We start from the raw sequence: 11,078 nt of genomic DNA on the forward strand, positions 1-11,078 counted from the left end.
TTCAAACCTAGAAAATGACTTCCTATATATGAATCTTATTCTCCGGACCATTCCGGAACTCCTCGTGATGTCCTGGATCCCATCCGAGACTCCGAACAAAACTTAAAACTCCATTCCAAATTCCATATCTACTTAAACGACATCAAACCTTAAGTATGTCACCCTACGGTTCGCGAACTATGTAGACATGGTTGAGACTTCTCTCCGACCAATAACCAATAGCGGGATCTGGAGATCCATAATGGCTCCCACATATTCAACGATGACTTTAGTGATCGATTGAACCATTTACATACGATACCGATTCCCTTTGCCACGCGATATTTTACTTGTCCGAGGTTTGATCATCGGTATCTCTATACCTCGTTCAACCTCGTCTCATGACAAGTACTCTTTACTCGTACCGTGGTATGTGATCTCTTATGAACCATTCATATGCTTGCAAGCTATTAGACGACCTTCCACCGAGAGGGCCCAGAGTATATCTATCCGTCATCGGGATGGACAAATCCCACTGTTGATCCATAAGGCTCAACTCATACTTCACTACAAGAAAAACCTTCCATAGAGACATTTTACTAGAGACACTTCCTACTTTGCCTCATTAAAAATCACATTGAGACACTTTGCATATTGTAGAGGCACTTTTTGAGACACTTCAGAAATAGTCTCAAATGTAGGGACATTAGTTGAGACATTTCTATAAGGTATTGCAATTTTCATTCTATAGACAACTTATGAGACACTCTAAAAGTGTCACAGATAAGTTATCAAGAGGCTATCCATGAGACATTTGATTGTATGTCTTTACTTTTCCTCTAGAGGCAATGTTTGAGGCATTTTGCTTGTTCTCTAGAGACATTTGTTCTATGTTTGAGCCATGGTGGGCAATACTAATTAGAAATTTATTCCAAGTATCAACATATACTTGTGAAAGGGTGAGATGGTTAATTGATTAAGTCTTAATCATTAAGGTCATGAGTTCGAGTATTCCTTTTCACATGGTTTCTTCACATTTATTTACACTAGAGACACAATATAATGCCTATTGTATGTCTTCTAAAATGTAAAGACATTATTACTATTGTCCTTAGCACGTAGAGACACCGCCCGTAGTGACACTTTTGAGACAATATGAAAAGTGCCTCTATAACTACGTAAGAGCAATTTAAGTGTCTCTACTGGACAAAAATAGTGTTTCTACATGCCAATTCTCTTGTAGTGCTTTCCGGATACTTAATCCCACCTTTATAACCACCCATTTACGCAGTGGCGTTTGATGTAATCAAAATACCTTTCCGGTATAAGTGATTTACATGATCTCATGGTCGAAAGGACTAGGTAACTATGTATCGAAAGCTTATAGAAAATAACTTAATGACGTGATCTTATGCTACGCTTAATTGGGTGTGTCCATTACATCATTCATATAATGACATAACCTTGTTATTAATAACATCCAATGTTCATGATCATGAAACTATGATCATCTATTAATCAACAAGCTAGTTATACAAGAGGCTTACTAGGGACTTCTTGTTGTTCACATAACACACATGTATCAATGTTTCGGTTAATACAATTATAGCATGGTATGTAAACATTATCATAAACTCAAAGATATATTATAATAACCATTTTATTATTGCCTCTTGGGCATATCTCCAACAACAACACATTTGGCACCTTATGTGAAGATTGTGAAGAGGCTCGGGTTTCTCTTTCATGGAGCTTATGAAGTGTTTGTGGAACTTGCCATTTCTGGAGTGGAGAAAACGCTAGCAATAATGGAAAGGCTTTTGTCTTTCGTGGTATTGGCTTGGAGAAGAAGGTGAGCCTTCATGGCGTTCGGAAGATCTTTGTGGTAGCCCGCATCTCTTCAACATGACGTACCTCACCTTGTGTGGGGGAACCCATGAATACATCTTCGTCTTCACGTGCCTCGGTTATCGCTATACCCAAGTTTACTTTCCTTGTGATATCCATCGTGTATCTTGCTATCATTTATGTTATATATATCTTGTGCCTATCTTGCTTAGCTTGAATTGTTGTTGTTGCACTTAGTTGAGCCTAGCATATTTAAATTTTGTGCTTGTAAAATAAAAGTTAGCTTAATTTTGCATTCTTACTTGACTTCATATCTTCCTTGGGAGCAGCCTCTTCTTTGAACACCAGGTTGCTGATCACATCATCATCTATACCAAGACGTTTTAGAATCGCATCTATGCCATCCACCTTCTTACTACCTGAACTGTTGGCTTGATTTTTTGAACTTGAAGTTGGACTTTCCACCAAAAACGAACAACAAGCAGAACCCTACTGAAAACTGAGGGGAAATAGACCAACGAAGTTGAAGGAACCTAGCCTGCCTCGCCTTATCAGGGAGGGACCGGGGAAGCCAAACCGGGAAGGACTTGGACTTCGTGTCTGAAGAAAGAAATCCTAGTCACCCTTGCAGTCGCCTGATAGAGTGTTAGGTCTCAAAACTAAGACACTGAACAGACAAGGTTCGCCAGCTTGCAATTAGGGATACAAAAAGAGCTTGAGTCTCGTGAGCCGGTCGAGATCAACTCGCTTCTTTTTAGCTCGACTTAAGATCAACTAAAAAATAAATGAGCTGAGTATGAGCATTTTCCCTAGCTCAACTTGAAAACAAGTTGATCTCGAGATAGCGCCAGCTTGCTCGATTTTACCTCGGTAGCTCAAAATAGCATAATTATGTATACACCAATATGAAATATGATAATTTGTTACCCCATATATGATCAATGGGTTTTTTTTACTATACGATGCAACCAAAACCGGAAGGTGAATTAAAAGAGAAAATTTAGGCATTAGTCGTACCTGAATTTATGAACTACTTTGAGGCCAATGGCCGCTCCAAGAACACCTATAATCTTTGCACAACACTAGAGCTTTATGAACTTTCTCCTCTAATTTATCACCCCAGCTAGATTTTTCCTTAGTCTTTGTGTATGCTACAATCACTTAATGAAGTAATTTATAATCTCAGTGTAAGCTCGCTCGCTTGAATTTTGTATGAGTAAAGCTGAGCCGAATATAGCATGCAGTTAAACCATAGCTAAGAGAGATAATGAGAAAAAGAGTTGGCATATTTATTGGATTAAAGATGTGCGAACCCAAGAGGCACAGCTGAGACAGAGGTTTAAGTTACGGCTGGCTAGGAACCCCAATCAGCTTAGCCCCCTGTCAAGCCGGATCATTATCACAACCTAAAGCCCTGATTGATGGAGGCCAGGGCTCGAGCACGCCTTCAACAACAACATGCCAACCCTTGGCCCTCCGAAGCTGGAGTCACAGGCTCGCACCGCCAAGCCCGGCCGATGTACCTGTGGTGCGGTACGAATATATCCTGGCGTACAAAGTGCTAAACTAGCGGTGTGGTATTATTTTTGTTAAGAGGAATCGGTGTCTCCAATATAATCTGAGTTTCTGCAGCAATTTTCGCAAAAAAAAGAGAGTTGCTGCAGCAATGTGTCAATCGATCTGAGGCCCATAATGCGGCCCATCTGGATATCTAAAAAAAATGCGGCCTATCTCAACGTTTGCATCGTCGTCGACCTCGCGGCCGAGGAAAAATGAAGTACTCCCTAATGTTGTTCCTCAAAAAAAAAAAAAAAAGGAAAGATGAAGTACTAGGTCGTGGAGAACTTGGCTGGCTGCTGGATCCGTGGTTAGTGGGATCAAACGGGCGCGGTGGAAGGGTCGCCATGATCCTAGTCCTAGTTTTTAGGAATTGCAGTTTTCTGAATGGATGGCGAAGAAACAGGTTCAAAAAGCTGCAACGATTGCATGCCCAGCAAAAACCTTCACTGTCTTCGTGATCTTACTCTCGCGTGTTTCAAACTCAGAAAAAATATTTCATTATTTGTACATAGCTAATGGACATTCTACACTGGTGTGTGCACTGAATGGCTTGCTCTATTTGGAAGGCCACAAAACAGATCAAAGAATGGTTTTCTTTATAAGGGCGAACAATGGCGTCTTTTTTTTTTTTAGAATAACAATGGCGTCTTTTTAAGACCAAATGCTTTATACAAAGGTATCAAATTAATAATGCTTCAGGCTTCCTTTCTAAAATGGCAGATGACAAGATTCCAATACACCTTGGCTGATTTTGCCATAAACCCAACATATACTTACTGATATAACAGAAATAGAACATGTAAAGATATAAGCATGCAAGGATCTACTGAAACTGCATAGAGTCGCCAAACAAACATGGTCTGGTTTTAATGTTTCTGCGGAGATGAGAAACATGCAAACAAGAGCAAATTCAGTTATGGTTTACGAAGTCAGCTATACCTGGTGAATAGTTTTGTACAAGCACCCATCTAGCACCACAAGCAGATTCAGTTACACATCACAACTGAATTAGTGGATACTGAAAGCGGCGGGACGACGCCGACTGTTGGAGGCACTGCGGCTAGAGGGGTCACACGGAGCGGTTCCAGAATTGTAACCTCCTCGTCATCCGGCAGTTTGGCTGAGGGCTCACCTTGCTCCCCGCCGGCTTGGGGGGCAACGTCCGGGTTCTCGTTCTCGTCGGTTGCCCGGTCCCTCTTGTCCTCGGGGCCAGGGAGGTTGGCTGCCCACACCTTCTCCGCGAGATCGCCGTCTTCATCGACCATCCGCGGGAAGTTCTGCGAGCCAGCCGGGAAAATAACATCACAACGCAGAAACGACAAAGGAAAAACGAATGCGGGCCGGCAGAAGACCGTCGACTTACCAGAGTCGGAGGGTCGTTCTAGCTGAAGGGCTCCATCCCCCACTACCAGTTGTTTGGGAGCTTTGCCTGGGAGATGTTTCACCCGGTGGGCCACGCCCTCGAGGGTGAGCTGGACCTTGGACGCCCGGGTCTGGTCGAGACAGCCGCTCATGTAGCAGATCTTGTGGACCCGCCGTTGCAGCGGCAACACCCACCGGCTGATGAAGGTGCAGAGGAGGTCCGTCCCTGTCAGGTGGTCCCGCGTAACGCAGGTCCGCAGGAACTCCATCAGCATGTTGATCTCGGCTGCTGGGTGATGCGTGCAGTCGACACGCCCGTTGGGAACCCCAAGAGGAAGGTGTGATGCGTACAGTAGCAAGTTTTCCCTCAGAAAGAAACCAAGGTTTATCGAACCAGTAGGAGCCAAGAAGCACGTTGAAGGTTGATGGCGGAGGAATGTAGTGCGGCGCTACACCAGAGATTCCGGCGCCAACGTGGAACCTGCACAACACAATCACAGAACTTTGCCCCAACGTAACAACGAGGTTGTCAATCTCACCGGCTTGCTGTAAACAAAGGATTAGATGTATAGTATGGATGATGATGTTTGTTTGCGAAGAACAATAAAGAACAATTGCAGCAGTTTGTATTTCAGATGTAAAGAATAGGACCGGGGTCCACAGTTCACTAGTGGTGTCTCTCCCATAAGATAGCAGATGTTAGGTGAACAAATTACAGTTGGGCAATTGACAAATAAAGAAGGCATAACAATGCACATACATATATCATGATGAGTACTATGAGATTTAATCAGGGCATTACGACAAAGTACATAGACCGCTATGCAGCATGCATCTATGCCTAAAAAGTCCACTTTCGAGGTTATCATCCGAACCCCCTCCGAGTATTAAGTTGTAAACAACGAGACAATTGCATTAAGTATGGTGCATAATGTAATCAACACAAATATCCTTAAACAAAGCATCGATGTTTTATCCCTAGTAGCAACAAGCACATCCACAACCTTAGAACTTTTCGTCACTCGTCCCGCATTTAATGGAGGCATGAACCCACTATCGAGCATAAATACTCCCTCTTGGAGTCACAAGTATCAACTTGGCCAGAGCCTCTACTAGCAACGGAGAGCATGCAAGAACATAAATAACATATATGATAGATTGATAATCAACTTGACATAGTATTCAATATTCATCGGATCCCAACAAACACAACATGAAGGATTACAAATAGATGATCTTGATCATGATAGGCAGCTCACAAGATCTAACATGATAGCACAATGAGGAGAAGACAACCATCTAGCTACTGCTATGGACCCATAGTCCAGGGGTGGACTACTCACACATCGATCCGGAGGCGATCATGGCGATGAAGAGACCTCCGGGAGATGATTCCCCTCTCCGGCAGGGTGCCGGAGGCGATCTCCTGAATCCCCCGAGATGGGATTGGCGGCGGCGGCGTCTCCGGAAGGTTTTCCGTATCGTGGCTCTCGGTATCGGGGGTTTCGCGACGGAGGCTTTAAGTAGGCGGAAGGGCAGGTCAGGAGGCGCCACGGGGGCCCCCCACAACAGGCCGGCGCGGCCAAGGGCCAGGCCGCGCCGCCCTAGTGTCTGGCCACCTCGTGGCCCCACTTCGTAAGTCCTCCGGTCTTCTAGAAGCTTCGTGGAAAAATAGGCCCCTGGGCGTTGATTTCGTCCAATTCCGAGAATATTTCCTTACTAGGATTTCTGAAACCAAAAACAGCAGAAAACAGCAACTGGCTCTTCGGCATCTCGTCAATAGGTTAGTGCCGAAAAATGCATAAATATGACATATAATGTGTATAAAACATGTGAGTATCATCATAAAAGTAGCATGGAACATAAGAAATTATAGATACGTTTGGGACGTATCACTGGGTCGGTAGGCTTGGGGCAGTAGCCCCAGTTTGCCTTGGAAGGCGGAGCCAGCGAGAAGGCCGGCAGGTTGAGGAGATCGTTGGCCGAATCCTAGTTCTTCACATAGAAGAACGTGGTCTATCACTTCTTCACCGAGTCCACCGTTGGGATTTTTGGGAAGGGCACGTCCCGGCGTGAGTACAGCGAAGCCGCCCCGCACGCGCGCAGCTCGCCGTCAGTGGTCTAGGCCTTGATGTAGAAGAGCCGGCTCGCAGAAGGCAGCGAAGCACGACAGCGTCACGTACGCGTTCACCGGCAAATGGTGTGGCTGGAGGCCGAAGAATTCGAGAAAGGCGCGGAAGAAGGCGTTGGCCGGAAGGCCGAAGCCGCGATCGAAGTGCGCGGCGAAGACGACGTGCTCGTCGGGCTCCACCACCGGCACGATCCCGTCTCCCGGCGGCCAGGTGGCCACCCCCGCTGAGATGCGATGAGTCCGGCGGAGACGCTGGATGTCCGCCAGCGTGGTGCTGGCTCCCTCCCAGGAGCCGCTTGGGTGCGCCATCTCCTCCGTCGATGGTGGTGAGGGCGGTGGCGTCATGGGCGGTGGCGGCGACCGGGGCGCCGAGCTGCGGCCTCCCGTGGCGTCGAAACCAGCTGCGCGATGGCGGCGTGGCGTGAGGAAGCTCCGCCACGTCCGAATGCGAAGTTCACCGGAGTTCGCCGGAGAGATCGAGCCCGATGCGAAGGAGTTGCAGAAGAGAAGAGAGAGAGAGGTGTGACGCTGGTGTGACGGAGAAGATGAAGTGAGTGGGGAGGGCCTTGAGCCTCCCCCTCTCCCCTGTTTATAGCGGCCGGTGAGTGCAGATCGTGGGCAGAGACGTGGGATTGATTGCGCCCACGATCCCCATAACTCCCGTGCGTTTCGGGTAACTGCCCAGCAGCTGGCGGATTTCGCGGGGCCACGTCAGCCCTGGCCACAGAAGATCTTGGGCCAGCAGCGACATGACCACTAGGCCAGGCCCAGGGAATCTGCCAGAAGTTGGCCGCGTCAAGACACGGGCCCCGAGGTGGTGCTGAATTCGAATCCCTGGGGTCCAAGCCAACCACGTTGCCCAGGAACAAGCCGACACCTCCTCCACACAGCTGAAAACTTCTCCATCACTTTACATAAAAAAGTTTCCCAGTACAAGCCGGACATCCGGCTTAAGGACAGTCGGACGACGCTAGTCGGAAAGGGTGCAGCCGACTGGGAAGAAATTCACTACCGACCCCTTCGAAGGCTTTCAGTCAGATCCATGAGATCAATAATGAGCAGCCGAGGAAAAACCTGCCCAGGCCCTTCTCTACACAGGGGCTCGCCAGCTTCAGGGGCTAATGTCGGGGGGAAGACCCCAAGTATGGCAAAAGAGTGGGAACAATTGGCTCAGGGCCGACTGACCCGCGGCCAAGGCCGGCTGAGGAGCAGCAGGCTGGAGCCGTGGTCGGCCGCCTTTGGGGCCGACTGAAACCAGGTCTACACTGGCCTGCCCATGGCTGGCTGGGCCATGGTTTAGGCCGGCTTCAACATGCTATATCTGGCTTGGTTCATCTTTCCCCTGGCCGGCTCCAGGAGTTGGTGATCCTTGCAGGGGAAGGCTCCGGAAGGGTCGTCCGGGTGCAAAAGTCCACGAGGACATCAAATCCAGCGGATCCCGGAACGCTGCAGAGCAACAGGGATCCGCGTGGTGACATGCCATCATGGCCCGGCTTCTCGGGGCGGCGCAGGCTACGGGCGACGCTACGTAAGGGCCGCAGGCTACGACAAGAAGCTAGATCCGGCCTACGGCACGTCGCTCGCTCCGTCCTCTCCCTGCCGGCCGCGACAGGAAGGACAAGACATGGGCGGCAGCCGGGGGGGCCCGGGCGCCTCGGGACCACGCGATCAAGCCGGATCTGGTGGAGCCGGTGCCGTAGCTCATAGGGACTTCTCTGTAAATGTTCAGGGACTATATAAGCCTCAGTAGCGCCCCCTTTTGGGGGACGATCGATCCATTTTTCTCCATTCTCACACTTAGCACCGCTCGGGAGAGAGACCTTCGTCTACCTCGAGCCCTCTCTCTAGCCGGATACAGCTCAAGGAGCACCATTGTACTGTCTACACATCATATACATATATAGAGCAGGAGTAGGGGTGTTACCTCCATACGAGGGCCCCGAACCTGGGTACGTCGCTGTGTCGCTCGTGCTCATACCCACATCCGGAGACCGCCGTAGGCCAAGGCCGGAACCACTCGATTTAAGCCACCCCATGATATATGCCGTGAAAATACCACAACATGACAGTAAAACAAGCAGCGCAGATGCTGCCAGTGCCGCGCTCGGTAATAACTTTCTCATGAATCTCGTCGAGGCTCACAAATGTTTTGTTTTGTCCCATTATTTCGTATATTTTCACATATCTTATCCCTAGACGGAAAAAAAAATCTGAAGTGGTTAACTCTCATTCAAAGACACATTGCATCACAGCGGAGTTCAGGCTCGAGCAATGGCGGGAGATAAGTCTTATTTTCATTTCATTCAACGTTGAGTCTATCTTCGAAAATATCTTGAATCAGAAAATGATAAATCAATTGTTTGCATGTGTAGGAGTGACCGTGAGCGGATGATGGCGTGCAAGACACACGTCCGTTGGGAACCCCAAGAGGAAGGTGTGATGCGTACAGCAGCAAGTTTTCCCTCAGTAAGAAACCAAGGTTATCGAACCAGTAGGAGTCAAGAAAGCACGTGAAGGTTGTTGGTGGCGGAGTGTAGTGCGGCGCAACACCAGGGATTCCGGCGCCAACGTGGAACCTGCACAATACAATCAAAGTACTTTGCCCCAACGTAACAGTGAGGTTGTCAATCTCACCGGCTTGCTGTAAACAAAGGATTAGATGTATAGTGTGGATGATGATGATTGTTTGCGAAGAACAAGTAAAGAACAATTGCGGTAGATTGTATTTCAGATGTAAAGAATTGGACCGGGGTCCATAGTTCACTAGTGGTGTCTCTCCCATAAGATAAACGAGATGTTGGGTGAACAAATTACAGTTGGGCAATTGACAAATAAAGAAGGCATAACAATGCACATACATATATCATGATGAGTACTGTGAGATTTAATCAGGGCATTACGACAAAGTACATAGACCACTATCCAGCATGCATCTATGCCTAAAAATTCCACTTTCAGGTTATCATCCGAACCCCCTCCAGTATTAAGTTGCAAACAACAGACAATTGCATGAAGTATGGTGCGTAATGTAATCAACACAAATATCCTTAGACAAAGCATCGATGTTTTATCCCTAGTGGCAACAGCACATCCACAACCTTAGGAACTTTCTGTCACTGCCCCAGATTTAATGGAGGCATGAACCCACTATCGAGCATAAATACTCCCTCTTGGAGTCACAAGTATCAACTTGGCCGAGCCTCTACTAGCAACGAAGAGCATGCAAGAACATAAACAACATATATGATAGATTGATAATCAACTTGACATAGTATTCAATATTCATCGGATCCCAACAAACACAACATGTAGCAATACAAATAGATGATCTTGATCATGATAAGCAGCTCACAAGATCTAACATGATAGCACAATGAGGAGAAGACAACCATCTAGCTACTGCTATGGACCCATAGTCCAGGGGTGGACTACTCACACATCGATCCGGAGGCGATCATGGCGATTAAGAGACCTCCGGGAGATGATTCCCCTCTCCGGCAGGGTACCGAAGGCGATCTCCTGAATCCCCCGAGATGGGATTGGCGGCGGCGGCGTCTCTGTAAGGTTTTCCGTATCGTGGCTCTCGGTACTGGGGGTTTCGCGACGAAGGCTTTAAGTAGGCGGAAGGGCAGGTCAGGAGGCGTCACGGGGGGCCCACAAGCTAGGGCCGCGCGGCCAGGGCTTGGGCCGCGCCGCCCTGGTGTGTCGTCGCCTCGTGGCCCCACTTCGTATCTCCCTCTGTCTTCTGGAAGCTTCGTGTAGGATAACGTTGCATAGAAAACAAAAATTTTCCTACCGCGAACACGCAATCCAAGCCAAGATGCAATCTAGAAGACGGTAGCAACGAGGGGTTTATCGAGTCTCACCCTTGAAGAGATTCCAAAGCCTACAAGAGGAGGCTCTTGTTGCTGCGGTAGACGTTCACTTGCCGCTTGCAAAAGCGCGTAGAAGATCTTGATCACGATCGGTTCCGGCGCTACGAACGGGCAAGCACCTCCGTACTCGGTCACACGTTCGGTTGTTGATGAAGACGACGTCCACCTCCCTGTTCCAGCAGGGCAGCGGAAGTAGTAGCTCCTCTTGAATCCGACAAGCACGACGGCGTGGTGCTCGGTGGTGGTGGAGAAATCCGGCGGAGCTTCGCTTAAGCGTGCGGGATGTGGTGGAGGAGAGAGACCGCTAGGGTTTGGGAAGAGGG

Source organism: Lolium rigidum, chromosome 1, assembly GCF_022539505.1.
Source record: "Lolium rigidum isolate FL_2022 chromosome 1, APGP_CSIRO_Lrig_0.1, whole genome shotgun sequence".
Lineage (NCBI taxonomy): Eukaryota > Viridiplantae > Streptophyta > Magnoliopsida > Poales > Poaceae > Lolium > Lolium rigidum.